This window comes from Mya arenaria, chromosome 5 (genome assembly GCF_026914265.1).
Source record: "Mya arenaria isolate MELC-2E11 chromosome 5, ASM2691426v1".
Taxonomy (NCBI): Eukaryota; Metazoa; Mollusca; class Bivalvia; order Myida; family Myidae; genus Mya; species Mya arenaria.
The window spans coordinates 79,804,113-79,816,848 of record NC_069126.1 but is presented as its reverse complement, the minus strand read 5'-3'; the positions used below and the strand labels follow the sequence as shown (position 1 = coordinate 79,816,848).

At 35.6% G+C, this 12,736-nt stretch overlaps 1 long non-coding RNA gene across 1 annotated transcript; it reads right to left on the bottom strand.

Moving 5' to 3' along the window:
• Window positions 1-4,914: 4,914 nt before the first annotated feature.
• On the bottom strand, window positions 4,915-12,055 carry LOC128236277 (uncharacterized). The gene is made up of 7 exons (XR_008261306.1): window positions 11,876-12,055; window positions 9,500-9,612; window positions 8,258-8,352; window positions 7,622-7,887; window positions 6,617-6,720; window positions 5,641-5,729; window positions 4,915-5,130 (listed from the first exon to the last, which is right to left on the bottom strand). It is a non-coding gene; the product is annotated as an uncharacterized LOC128236277 (long non-coding RNA).
• Between the last annotated feature and the right edge of the window lie 681 nt (window positions 12,056-12,736).

The following is a 12,736-nucleotide window of genomic DNA, read 5'->3' as shown; positions in this document are numbered from 1 at the left end:
AGTTAACATGATCCTACATGTTCCCATATGAAATTTTCGTCGGCCCGGAACTACGTTGACTAATTTACATGTAATTTGAATCATTTTATCGAAAACAACCTCGGATGTATGCCGGTACATCTGTTGAAGTAGTTCGTAAAACTTTGAATTATATCATTAATTAAATGTAGTGTTTTAGAGTTGTATTTATTGATCTATGTTTAAATTGAATTGTATTATTGCAAACATAATGAAGAATCCAAAGAGTTAAGTCACAAAGTTTAACTGCTAAATAAAATTACTACGCGATCTACTTGCAGCGGACTTAAACGTACCACTTTTTGAGTATGTAAACCGTCCAAATACATCCGAGGTTGTTTTTGAAAAAAAAATGGCCGAGGAGTTCCGAATGCCTATCATCTTCCCATCGCCGTGAGTCGCGCTGAGGATCCCGGTCGTCAGCGTCCTCCTCCTGTTTTCTGAGTCTTTCCCAGCAAGACTCATGTTTACGGTTGTCATTGTAAGCTTTGTCATGGTAGCTCCCGCCGTGGTCGCGCGGTGGTCGTCTGTTGTCGAAATTCTAATTATCGACTCTGTGAGAGGCCGATTTGAAGCGCCTGTCGTTTACGTGGTTACTGTCGTAGGTTTTTTTTGCGATCTTTCTGATGGTAGCGGTCGTGGTGTTGGGAGCATAGATATGGCTTGCGCTCTTTTAGGTGTCCCTCTTTCGACTTCCATTTCCGATAGGTTACGCCGTCCGGCCAGAAATATTCGTTGTCTAGAATGTGTTATATTTCTTTTGGAACGTTTATTTTGGCAGATGACCCATATCAGCTGTGAACCACGTTAAAATACGTCATATACTTTCTCAAATTTTCCATGAACGCGTAGACGCGGTAGCGAGGCGTTTGCGCTACCACGTATGCGTCTGCTCGACGCACGCCCCCAGCACTGAGAGTGCTATACGATTATATTGAAGCGTACGTCTTTTGGTTGTGGCGGTGCGGGTGGACATAATTGAGGTTTCACTGTGTTGCAAGTTTTGGGTCATTTTCATCCATTTACTCATACGTTGTCATTCCAGTAAATTATTAAAGCAGTTTCCATGAACATATTTTTGTATTAAAAATATACCGAAGAAATCGCAACTCTCCTCCCAGCATGTAGCATGCTGACAAATTACCTAAACAATAATGATGATTTAGAGAACTTATTTATTCATCATACATGCCAAATCTCCCGGCGGGGGAGACCATCCCCCGGCAGGAGATGAAAATCCTCCAGAATTAAAGATGATGAAAATGGCGATTATGAAGATAATATTCTAAGTCGTTTAGATGCCCACTCTTAATCATTAAGAATTCACTTCATGTCATCTAACTTTTTACTATGTTCACATTGAAACTCTCAAGTCTTAATCATAAATAAACTTAATTTGAAGCCATACATGTTGACAATAAATCTTTCAGTTGAGCCTTAGGGGTGAGAGCAAGATGGTTCATTTTATATCTGTTGCAACCTTTTTGCACTTTCATTCTTCGATGCCAATCCAACATAGTGTACATGTCATATTGTGGTACATCCAATTACATCCATCTACCAGCTTTCTATGATCCATCTTATTTTCTTCATCTGGAAGAGTGCGGTCAGCAGTAAGTGACCTACAACAAATAGGAAAAACATAGAATACATGTGAAATAAAATGGTGTGTGGCAGCTGGATTTACCCACAAAATTTGTGTCAAAATGGTTAATGAAACCTCATAAGACAGTTTTATGAGAGTTGAATTAGACTGTGTATAATGAATTGTGTCTACAATAAGCAGTAGGAAAACGCAGTATTATTCAGTCACCACATAACACATTCCTGCCAGTTTAAAAAGTAAATTAACCCAGATATAATTTTTTTATTACTTAATTTTGGGTTTACAGAAGGTGAAACAAATAATAATTGTGTCAAAGTACACAATATCGGAGACAGTAACAGTTATTCTCTTTGATTTATACTAATTTATTTTTAGCTCGATTGTGACGAAAGCTGATAGCTTATAGAATCACTCTCGAGTCCGTTTCCTGGGCAGAAACCAGTACTGTGTCCTTTTTGACAGGCTATGAGAAAGTACCCCTGATGCGGACCGAACCCACAACCTCTGGGGTGAGAGGCAGACACCTATACCACTAGATCACTCTCACCCTTGAATTCTCACCCTTGTAATTCTCTTTGCTGCTCATTGCAAGTTTTATATTCCTTTTTTTCCCTGATGATTCATTTTTCTTCAACATGTGCATCAGCAGAATGCATTATCATCAATATGTGCACAAATCTATGCTAGGGAAACCCAGATTGGTTCTCAAGACAAATTTAATGGATGTCTTGACAGTCCTCTTGGTTATAGCAGTAAATATTGTGGCTAAGTAAGAAAGATAACTTACAATTCTACAGTCCCCTTGACAGCCCTCTTGGTTACGGCAGTAAATATGGTGGATAAGAAAGAGAGATAACTTACAGGCCTCTAGTCCCATTGACAGTCCTCTTGGTTATAGCAGTAAATATTGTGGCTAAGAAAGAAAGATAACTTACAATTCTACAGTCCCCTTAACAGTCCTCTTGGTTATAGCAGTAAATATGGTGGCTAAGAAAGAAAGATAACTTACAATTCTACAGTCCCCTTGACAGTCCTCTTGGTTACGGCAGTAAATATGGTGGCTAAGAAAGAAAGATAACTTACAATTCTACAGTCCATTGACAGCCCTCTTGGTTATGGCAGTAAATATGGTGGTTGGTGGATAAGAAAGAAAGATAACTTACAATTCTACAGTCCCCTTGACAGTCCTCTTGGTTATGGCAGTAAATATGGTGGCTAAGAAAGAAAGATAACTTACAATTCTACAGTCCCCTTGACAGTCCTCTTGGTTACAGCAGTAAATATTGTGGCGAAGTAAGAAAGATAACTTACAATTCTACAGTCCCCTTGACAGTCCTCTTGGTTACGGCAGTAAATATTGTGGCGAAGTAAGAAAGATAACTTACAATTCTACAGTCCCCTTGACAGCTCTCTTGGTTACGGCAGTAAATATGGTGGCTAAGAAAGAAAGATAACTTACAGGCCTCCAGTCCTCTTGACAGCCCTTTTGGTGATGGTAGTAAATTATTATGCCTAAGTAAGAAAGATATCTTACAATTCTACAGTCCCCTTGACAGTCCTCTTGGTTACGGCAGTAAATATTGTGGCGAAGTAAGAAAGATAACTTACAATTCTACAGTCCCCTTGACAGTCCTCTTGGTTACGGCAGTAAATATTGTGGCGAAGTAAGAAAGATAACTTACAATTCTACAGTCCCCTTGACAGTCCTCTTGGTAACGGCAGTAAATATTGTGGCGAAGTAAGAAAGATAACTTACAATTCTACAGTCCCCTTGACAGCCCTCTTGGTTACGGCAGTAAATATGGTGGCTAAGAAAGAAAGATATCTTACAAGTCTACAGTCCCCTTGACAGTCCTCTTGGTTACGGCAGTAAATATTATGGCTAAGTAAGAAAGATATCTTACAAGTCTACAGTCTCTTGTCAGCCCTTTTGGTTGAGGAAGGCACTGATCCATGAGCTGTGTCTGAAATGTCACTATGGAGAAAACATTAAAGTAAAGGCAAAATAAATTGTGAATTATTAACTAGAACTCTGCAAGTCGGATGTGTCGCCTGACAAATGATTTATTGTCATTATTATAGCTGTAAGATTGGCATTTTATACATTTATACACATTGATGTTGCCATTTAACTTTCAAGTGTAGGTGGCATTTGAACTGAAGGTAACAGCATTAAGCCAGACAAAAATTAACAAGGAAAATTAAATTGGGCAATAACTCTAAAAATATGGAAGCAAGAGTTACAGATCTTGTGCACTGCACTTGCCCTCAATGAGATCTATCTACCTATAAAGTTACAGGTTGATACTTCTTATAGTTTACGATATATGCCCCTGACAAAATTTAAGCCTGAAAATTAACTAAGGGCAATAACTCTAAATATAAATATGCACAAGTTATGGTTCTTGTGCACTGCACTTGCCCTCAATGGGATCTATCTACGTATTAAGTTTCAAGTCTCCAAGTCGATAACTGTTATATTCTTTTCAGATATGCCCAGGACAAAACTTTAAGCATGAAAATTAACTAAGGGCAATTACTCTAAAACTAAATAAGCAAGATACTGCTATTGTGCACTGCATTTGCCCTCCATAAGATCTATCTTTATATGAAGTTTCTAGTTGATAACTCTATATTCTACAAGATATTTACTGGACAAAACTTTAAGCATGAAAATTAACAAAGGGCAACCACTCCAAAAATATGGAAGCAAGATTAACAGTTCTTGTGCTCTGCACTTGCCCTAAATGAGATATATCTACATATGAAATGTACCAAATCTTCTTCAGAGGCAAAAATAGCAAGATGTTCAATGAAATATTGGGGTAAATGATCATGTTCTTGTGTGTGGGGCACTACCACATGGATGTTGGCCTCTCAGACTGGTAAAAGAGGTAAATAAAAACGAGATTGTTTGGTTTGCTCTGCAAGGCACGTGTAAATGGATCAATGAAGGCAAGACCTGTTATGAAATTATGTCTGCTAGAAAACAGTGCATAAACACGTACATGTTGCTTTAAACTATATAAAAGTTAGAAATTGTTTTAAAGTAAGTCGTTGGTCATGTAGTATATGATGGTTGGGAAGTATACAACTTGCATTTGTGTACGTCCTATAAACATGTAGTGTAAAACTGTAAGTTCCTATTTTGTTTTTGAGCATTTTATTCCTAGTTGCTTTAGGTAAATTGTTCAATGAATTTCAAAATGGAGGTTCATTGAGGGGCAGTGTATGTTTTTGTTTATTAAATTCATAAGCTTTGTAGGTCGCTTACGAGTATGATTCATTGTAATAATGATAGCAGAAATTAATAAAAACCCATTGTTTAGATTATTTGCCCAGGATATGCAAAATACATATACAAAATATCCTTGGTTACCATGGGCTTGTTTTGGGTTTTGTTGGCTGGCAGCTGCGAGGGCTCTGGGCAAAAGTAAATTAAATATTATCCTCAGCTTCCCCTCTGACAAAATTGGTGTTCGTCCTAGCAAAACGGCATCTTACTTCTGTAAGAGGAAGAAAAGAGAAAACTCATACTGTATCTATTACTTTATATCCTATTGTGACTGCTATCACAAATACTGAGTAAAGGAGAGAGTGACTAATGTTTTACTTTTTATCTTCTCAATCTTTATGATGATAAATGTACATAGTACATGTGTTGTTTCAATGCATTTTCAAGAAACAAATAATGTTTAAATTAAATACTAAATTTAAAGGCATTGTTTAAAACCCAGAGCAATCAATTTCTATATTGATTATATTGAAAGAACATTCTATCACTACTTAGTAATGTGTGTTACGCAAAAATAGGTGTTTATTCCTTACATATCCTATCTTCCTACAAATATACAAATCCTTACATATTCCTTTCATAATCACTTGCTCATATCTTTTGCAAATATAAGAACATTAGCTTAAAATTTTCAGCTCAAAAATGACTTCATAAACGTAAACAATATATATTAAAATACAGGCTGTATGTTATGTGCAAAAGTTTTTAACATCTCTCTCACCTATGGCAGTCTGTTTCCCAGAAGGGTTTTTGTCCCCACCCTCAACACAGCTTTTGGACTTCTCCATGAGGGCTCCATACACGAAAGACCTAAAATGGTTTACATAGTGTCTAAGCAAAAAGAGTGCTGTGGTGCAAACCCCCACAGGTACATTCTTGATTTCTCAGTATCATTATAGCTGGAGTTAATAACGCTCCTTACCATATTGTATGTACTGTATTTGTTAACATGTTTCATGATGTATACCAAGTTTCATTTGAATATCTTGAATGGTTTTTGAGTTATGGCCAAAGGTAGATTTTACACACCGCCATTTCTGACATCAGTGTCGCCAATGTTAAGGTTTTTGAGGTATGGCCAAGGGTTGTTTATGCACACCGACAATTAGTGTTTGAAAATCGTACTCAATTTGCTATCGATAATCGAATGGAATCGGACCAAGCATTTGGATTTACTATCGGACCATAATCGAAAGTTCAAAATATATTTTGGGAATACATTCATATACATAGTATCATCAAGATCATTTAAATGGTTTATCCAGGAGTCAGTAAGTGTGATACTATAGTCATTGGAGCAGTTAAAAAATGTCCCTAAACTTGTAGTGACTTTAATACCTTCACAAATAGGCAAAACAACAAAACACATATATCAGATGCAAAATGATGCACACCGCATCAAGAACATTTTATTACAGGAATCAACATTAGCGACATCGATTTTGGACAACCACTATCGATTGTCGCAGAGATTACATCGCCAGCAACTATTTATCGGTTGTACCGTACTCAATAATCATTTCATCACTACTGACAATCTTTCGATTTTCAGCAACAGGTGCTTCATTCCATACAAGGCAGATGTACGTTGTAACATTAAACTGTAGAAAATGAAAGCTTAACTCCTGTTTGTCTTTTAAGCCTGGATTGAAATCTTAGACTTATATAAAAACTGATATGATCTAACAAGTAGTTACTTGTCAAGTGATTGCTGTAGCACAAGGAATTCCAAGTTAAAGTTTGATGGGAGATCTTCGGGCAAGTCTATATGGGTTGTGGAAACCTCCTGTTTCTTCCAGGCCTGTAACAAAGCATAGATATGTATATCATAACTGAATATAATGCTTCCCAATGGTTTACAGAGATTTATCAGTGAAATTTAACAACATGTTTCAAAGCCTGAAAATATCTACTTCCTATCTTTCATTGTTTTAAACTTTAGCTCAGACCATTAAATAAATCAAACTCCACCCTAAACAGGGCTGGCACATAATATCAATGCAGTACTTTTTCAGATGATTTTACATCTACATACAATTTGGCATGCATTTCAGATAAATCCAAATAAATGTTATTTCTTTTAGCATTAAATAAAAATAATCCTAAAAGCAAGTAAGTAAATTCAACCATGTGAGTTTCAACAATGTTCTTAATGTTCAAAAGTTGTCAAACTACGTCATTGAGAAAAAGAGTGGTCTACTGGTATAGGTGTCCGCCTCTCACCCAAGAGGTTGTGGGTTCGATCCCCATCAGGGGTACTTTCTCATAGCCTGTCCTCTCAAAAAGGACACAGTACTGGTTCCACCCAGGAAACGGTATCGAGAGTGATTCTATAAGCTATCAGCTTTTGTCACAATCGAGCTTAAATAAATTAGTATAAACCAAAAAGAGTGAAAATTAGATTCAATGATTCATAAAATCACTGAACTCAAGAGTTCAGTCACACTAAAACTGTCATTATTACAAACACAGGCCAACACCTGTAAGATATTCTCAGTCCATCCTACACATGTGCTTCTTGTATATGTGAAAACATTTTTTAATATGGTTTACAGCCGAGGTAGAAGTTTCTGCACGATGATGGAGCACCAAGGGTATGCCATTACATTAGCTTTTTTTCGAGGAAGAAGAGAAGCTAAAAACCAAGTTTTTCACTTCCAAAATATACTGTTTCTACTATGAGAAAACAGAAATCACAGTACCTGCCAATCGCATTCAAGAGCATCTTGCGTTGACTGCGTTATGCTTCACTTGCGAGGGAGTTGGATGTCAATCTCCCTTGACAGGAAGTTGGCTTGCTGCGGGCAGGCGGGACTGGGTTGGGTCAAGCTGGGCGACAGGTCAACAGGTCAATAAGACGCGTAGAGGTCACATAGCTCTGATAAAGTGCAAGGAACCGGCTTGTGATCGCTGGGTCGTACTGGCCAAAACATTCCACTAATTCAAGTGAAGCAACTCCGGCCAAGTCCTGTGATAAATTTGAAATGTTACATAATTTATTATGGTACACAAATTTCATTTACTTAACTGAGTAAAATTCTGTATTTGGTGATTACTTGTGACACAGCTTATATGTTTGAAAGAGGGGTTTAAAACAGAAGAATATCAGGACGACCTGCAGTAAAAACAACTTATCGGATGTACATTTACGTAGTTCATCCATGTGGATTTTATAATTAATTAAAGTAAGATGTATGATACTTTTTTCCGATGATCAGACGGAGAATACAACTATGTTAGAATCATGAGGTGCCATTTTGTTGATTGCAAGAGAAATGGTACAAAAAAAAATTCTAGGGATATTGACAAAATTTATAACAGGATAAAACCATTTTTACCATATATTTCTTGTTTAGGGCCCGTGAAGGACCAGAGTTTGTACGAGACTCTCTGTTGCCTGCATGAGATACTTGTGCGACACTTTGTAACAAGTCTGTAAAATAATTATCAAAATCAATTAAAGAGTTTATTATTTACAATTCATAAATCCACACACAAAATAAGGTAATCCGTATTCCACTCAAGTGCAAAAGGCTGTATTCCACTCTTTTGGTGTCACATCATAACAAGTATTAGTGCACAATGTTAAAATGATTTCATAAAAAAAATAAGAATACAACCTACATTTTGAGCCAATGAAATTGCAGGTAGGCAAAAAATTAAGTACAGGTCTTAATCATGAAGAATTACAACTTTCACAAGTGTTTAAAGGTCTGCCTTCGGCACTCATCTGGTACACAACCCCTGCGATGCTAGATGTTGAGTCGACAATGTGTCAGCCCATGAGTTTGTATTCTATGTCAGTTAGATGACCTAAAGTAATATCTTAATGATTACGAAGGTCTTCTTTGCTACACTCACTCCAACCATTCTTTATCATTAAGGTTTTACTTCATGTTATCTACATATTACATACTGCCTCATTAAAATGACTTTTATAATGAAATCATAAGTCTTATCAATGATATTTAGCAGTAATGTATTATATAATAAAAGGGTTATTAGTACTTTCGATTAAGTATGTCATATGACTCTCAGAGATTTTTCCAGTTTTTGATTTTACTTGGTTTAGACGTCGTGCAATTTATATCTGTAAAAATCCACTTGAGTTGAATACAACCTCCCAGATCAAAATGCAGTACTTATATTCCTATTTCTTATTATGGATGATATCACCATCATGAAATAAATATCATTTAACATTTAACATATATACTCATGTAGTGTAATAAATCTTCAACAACACTGAATATATTTAAAAGTTTCTCTAGAAAGCCTGAACAAGTATGTACCTTGATGTTACATATATCAGTTGGATGTACTTCAAGAACTATCTTGGATGAGGGTCAAATTTGTCTAATATATATTGTCACCATAATGCATGAACTCAATTAAAAATGCTACGTTTTTTGTATGTGATAATTAAGTTCTTACACAAGGATGATGATTAATTTAATATTTTATGTCTGTCGTATCACTTGAAAATTGGCCCAAAGAAAACTTTTACAAATTCATCTGACTTGTGGACAAAAATCCAGTGTAAGAATCTGTCAGCATTAGCTAAAGAAGTAAGTCAATACCTTGATGTTATGTATCTGTTGGGCGTTCTTGAGGAACTGTCTGGAATGAGGGTCCAGCTCTTCTTCTTCCCCACCCTCATTTCCTCAGCAATGCTGGACAACTTTACAAGTTCCTGTTACAGATTTTTTTTTCAATTATGTGCAATTCTTCCTAATGCTATCACAACTATTATTAATAACTGATATATGTCATTACCGGTAAGTTTATACTAACATTTTCAAATATCTATTGTGACAAAGAAGCTAATAGCTTATGACTTAAAGCTGCACAGTCTCACAGATATATCATTTTGACCATTTTTTTACTTATTGTCTTGGATAGAGCAAAATCTTGCGTAAATATCTGCAAACCAATGATATAACTAAAGATTGCTGACAAAAAATCAGATTGTAGATTTTTATATTTCTGTTTCAAAAAATTAATGTTTTATGGCTTAAACTGTTACTAACGGTTTAAGAAAAATGCATAAACCATTAATTTTAGAACTTAAATATCAAAATCTACGATCTAATTTTTTATCAGCAGTCTTATATAACTGATTTCCATGTATTTTTGCAATAATTTGCTCGTTCCAAGACAAACAAGAGCTGTCACAGAGACAGCGCGCTCGACTATTCCGCCGCATTTCAGTGTACGGATTGAAAAGTTTTGGCGAAACATACATGGATCACTGTTTGATTAGATTTCAATGCAATAAATGATGTGCGGAGATAATAGCTTAAATGTGATTACATGCAATATTTTAACCAGAATTTTTAAAACACAGTTATCTTACTTGATTATTCAATTAAGTTGGGTGGTTGAATACCATTGTATAAAGTCTCAATGCAATACATTACATAGTTGCTGAGATATTATCCTATGTGTGCTATCATGCAAGACCTTAACCAGAATTTCTAAGTAGCTTAATAAAGGGGCAAAAATTATATAATATGAAAGATAGAGTTATCTTACTTGACTAAATAAGAAGGTAAAATGGTTGGAAGCCTGTGTGTAAAGTTTCAATGCAATACATGATGTATTTGCTGAAGCATTGACTTAAAAGTGGTTACATGCAAAACCTTAACCAGAATTTCTATGTTGAATAAAAAAAGGGGCCATTATTTGAATTTAATGCAAACTAGAGATATCTTACTTGGTTATTTAAGTAGATTGGATGGTTGAGTACCATTTCATAAAGTCTCAATGCTATTCATCCAGTAGTTGCTGAGATATTAACCTATGTGTGCTTACATGCAAAACCTTAACCAGAATTTCTGAGTCGAATAATAAAGGGCCATTATTTGCATTAAATGCAAACTAGAGTTATCTAACTTGGAATATTAATTAGGTTGGATGGTTGAGTACCATTGTATCAAGTCTCAATGCAATACCTCAAGTAGTTGCTGAGATATTAACCTATGTGTGCTTACATGCAAAACCTTAACCAGAATTTCTGAGTCGAATAATAAAGGGCCATTATTTGCATTAAATGCAAACTAGAGTTATCTAACTTGGAATATTAAGTAGGTTGGATGGTTGAGTACCATTGTATCAAGTCTCAATGCAATACCTCAAGTAGTTGCTGAGATATTAACCTATGTGTGCTTACATGCAAAACCTTAACCAGAATTTCTGAGTCGAATAATAAAGGGCCATTATTTGCATTAAATGCAAACTAGAGTTATCTAACTTGGTTAATTAAGTAGGTTGGATGGTTGACTACCATTGTATCAAGTCTCAATGCAATACCTCAAGTAGTTGCTGAGATATTAACCTATGTGTGCTTACATGCAAAACCTTAACCAGAATTTCTGAGTCGAATAATAAAGGGCCATTATTTGCATTAAATGCAAACTAGAGTTATCTAACTTGGAATATTAAGTAGGTTGGATGGTTGAGTACCATTGTATCAAGTCTCGATGCAATACCTCAAGTAGTTGCTGAGAAATTAACCTATGTAAGACTCAAGACTGCAAATGTTCATTGTATCCATTGTAGCAGAGCATTGATTATGAGAAAAAAATGTTTATTATTATTAAAATAGAGCTTAATCTTATATTGGAAAAAACAAAAAAAAATACATTGAGTTTAGACTTATTTATTTTACAACGATTGTGAAACAAGCTTTTGCAACTTATATTAATCACTCTCGTTGGCACTATGTTGCGCGAGAGGGTGGTCTTGTGTTGTGGGGGAAACTGGAGTCTCCGGAGAAAACCCACTTGTATGACTTGATGACCACTAACCAAACTAACATGCACCCAGGCCGGGAATCAAACTCAGGACACCTAGGTGAGAAGCGAGTGTGCTAACCACTGCGCTAACCAGACAACCATAAATTCATTTAAATAAGGACTGCATGAAAGATTTCTCTAGTTTAAGAACTTAGTAACCTATACTCAAATGTATCGACCCATTCTCGTTCCATGTGGGTTAATAATGATCTAGTGTGGCACGGATAAAATCTTCCACCATCTTGAGCACGAAGCCTTCACGCTGGTCCTCGAGCTGTAGCGCGCTGGTTTCCCGGGCATGAAAGCGGAATATCTCCAGCAGAAGTTCCCCCCATGCAATTTTAATATCTCCAGTCTCGCGCTGTACAGGAAGTGACATGCCACAAGTCTGCAAATGAAATTGTAGATGATAGTAGCATATTTTTTTTTTTAAGTACAAACTATTTTTTTGTTATAGTGTGCTCATATATTTATAAAAAAAAAGAAGAAAAGCTGAAATATTAGAAAAACTGCAGATTTTATGTATTTCCATGAAATATAGTAATGGCTATTCCATTTAAACATTTAACCCCAAGGCGGAAGACACTTTTAAAGTATACCACCCCCTACAGAAACAAATTTACCTTAAAGGGTCCAAATTAGCGAAAAAGACACATATACTATTCAAATAATTGCCTTCCCCCCATGGGTTACATGTTTTACTGGAATAGCTCTAAAGATTAAAACGTTAAAAAATGATGATTTAAACATCATTGTTAACTTCTTTAACACAAAGTTCGGAACAATCAGCCCTTTGTTTTTATACAATTTTCCACAATTGTTATCGATGTTTTATTATTTTAGGACAAAGTTGAGTCAATCCATATTAAAGTTCATATTTCAGAAAAGAAGAATTGTAAGAAAAAATGTACTTTTATGACAGCTACAACTTGATACATAATTGCACATAGGGTTACTTTTATGGTGTTTAAACCATGTTGTTGTTTTTTTTTCCATATTATACTACCTTGTAAAATAATA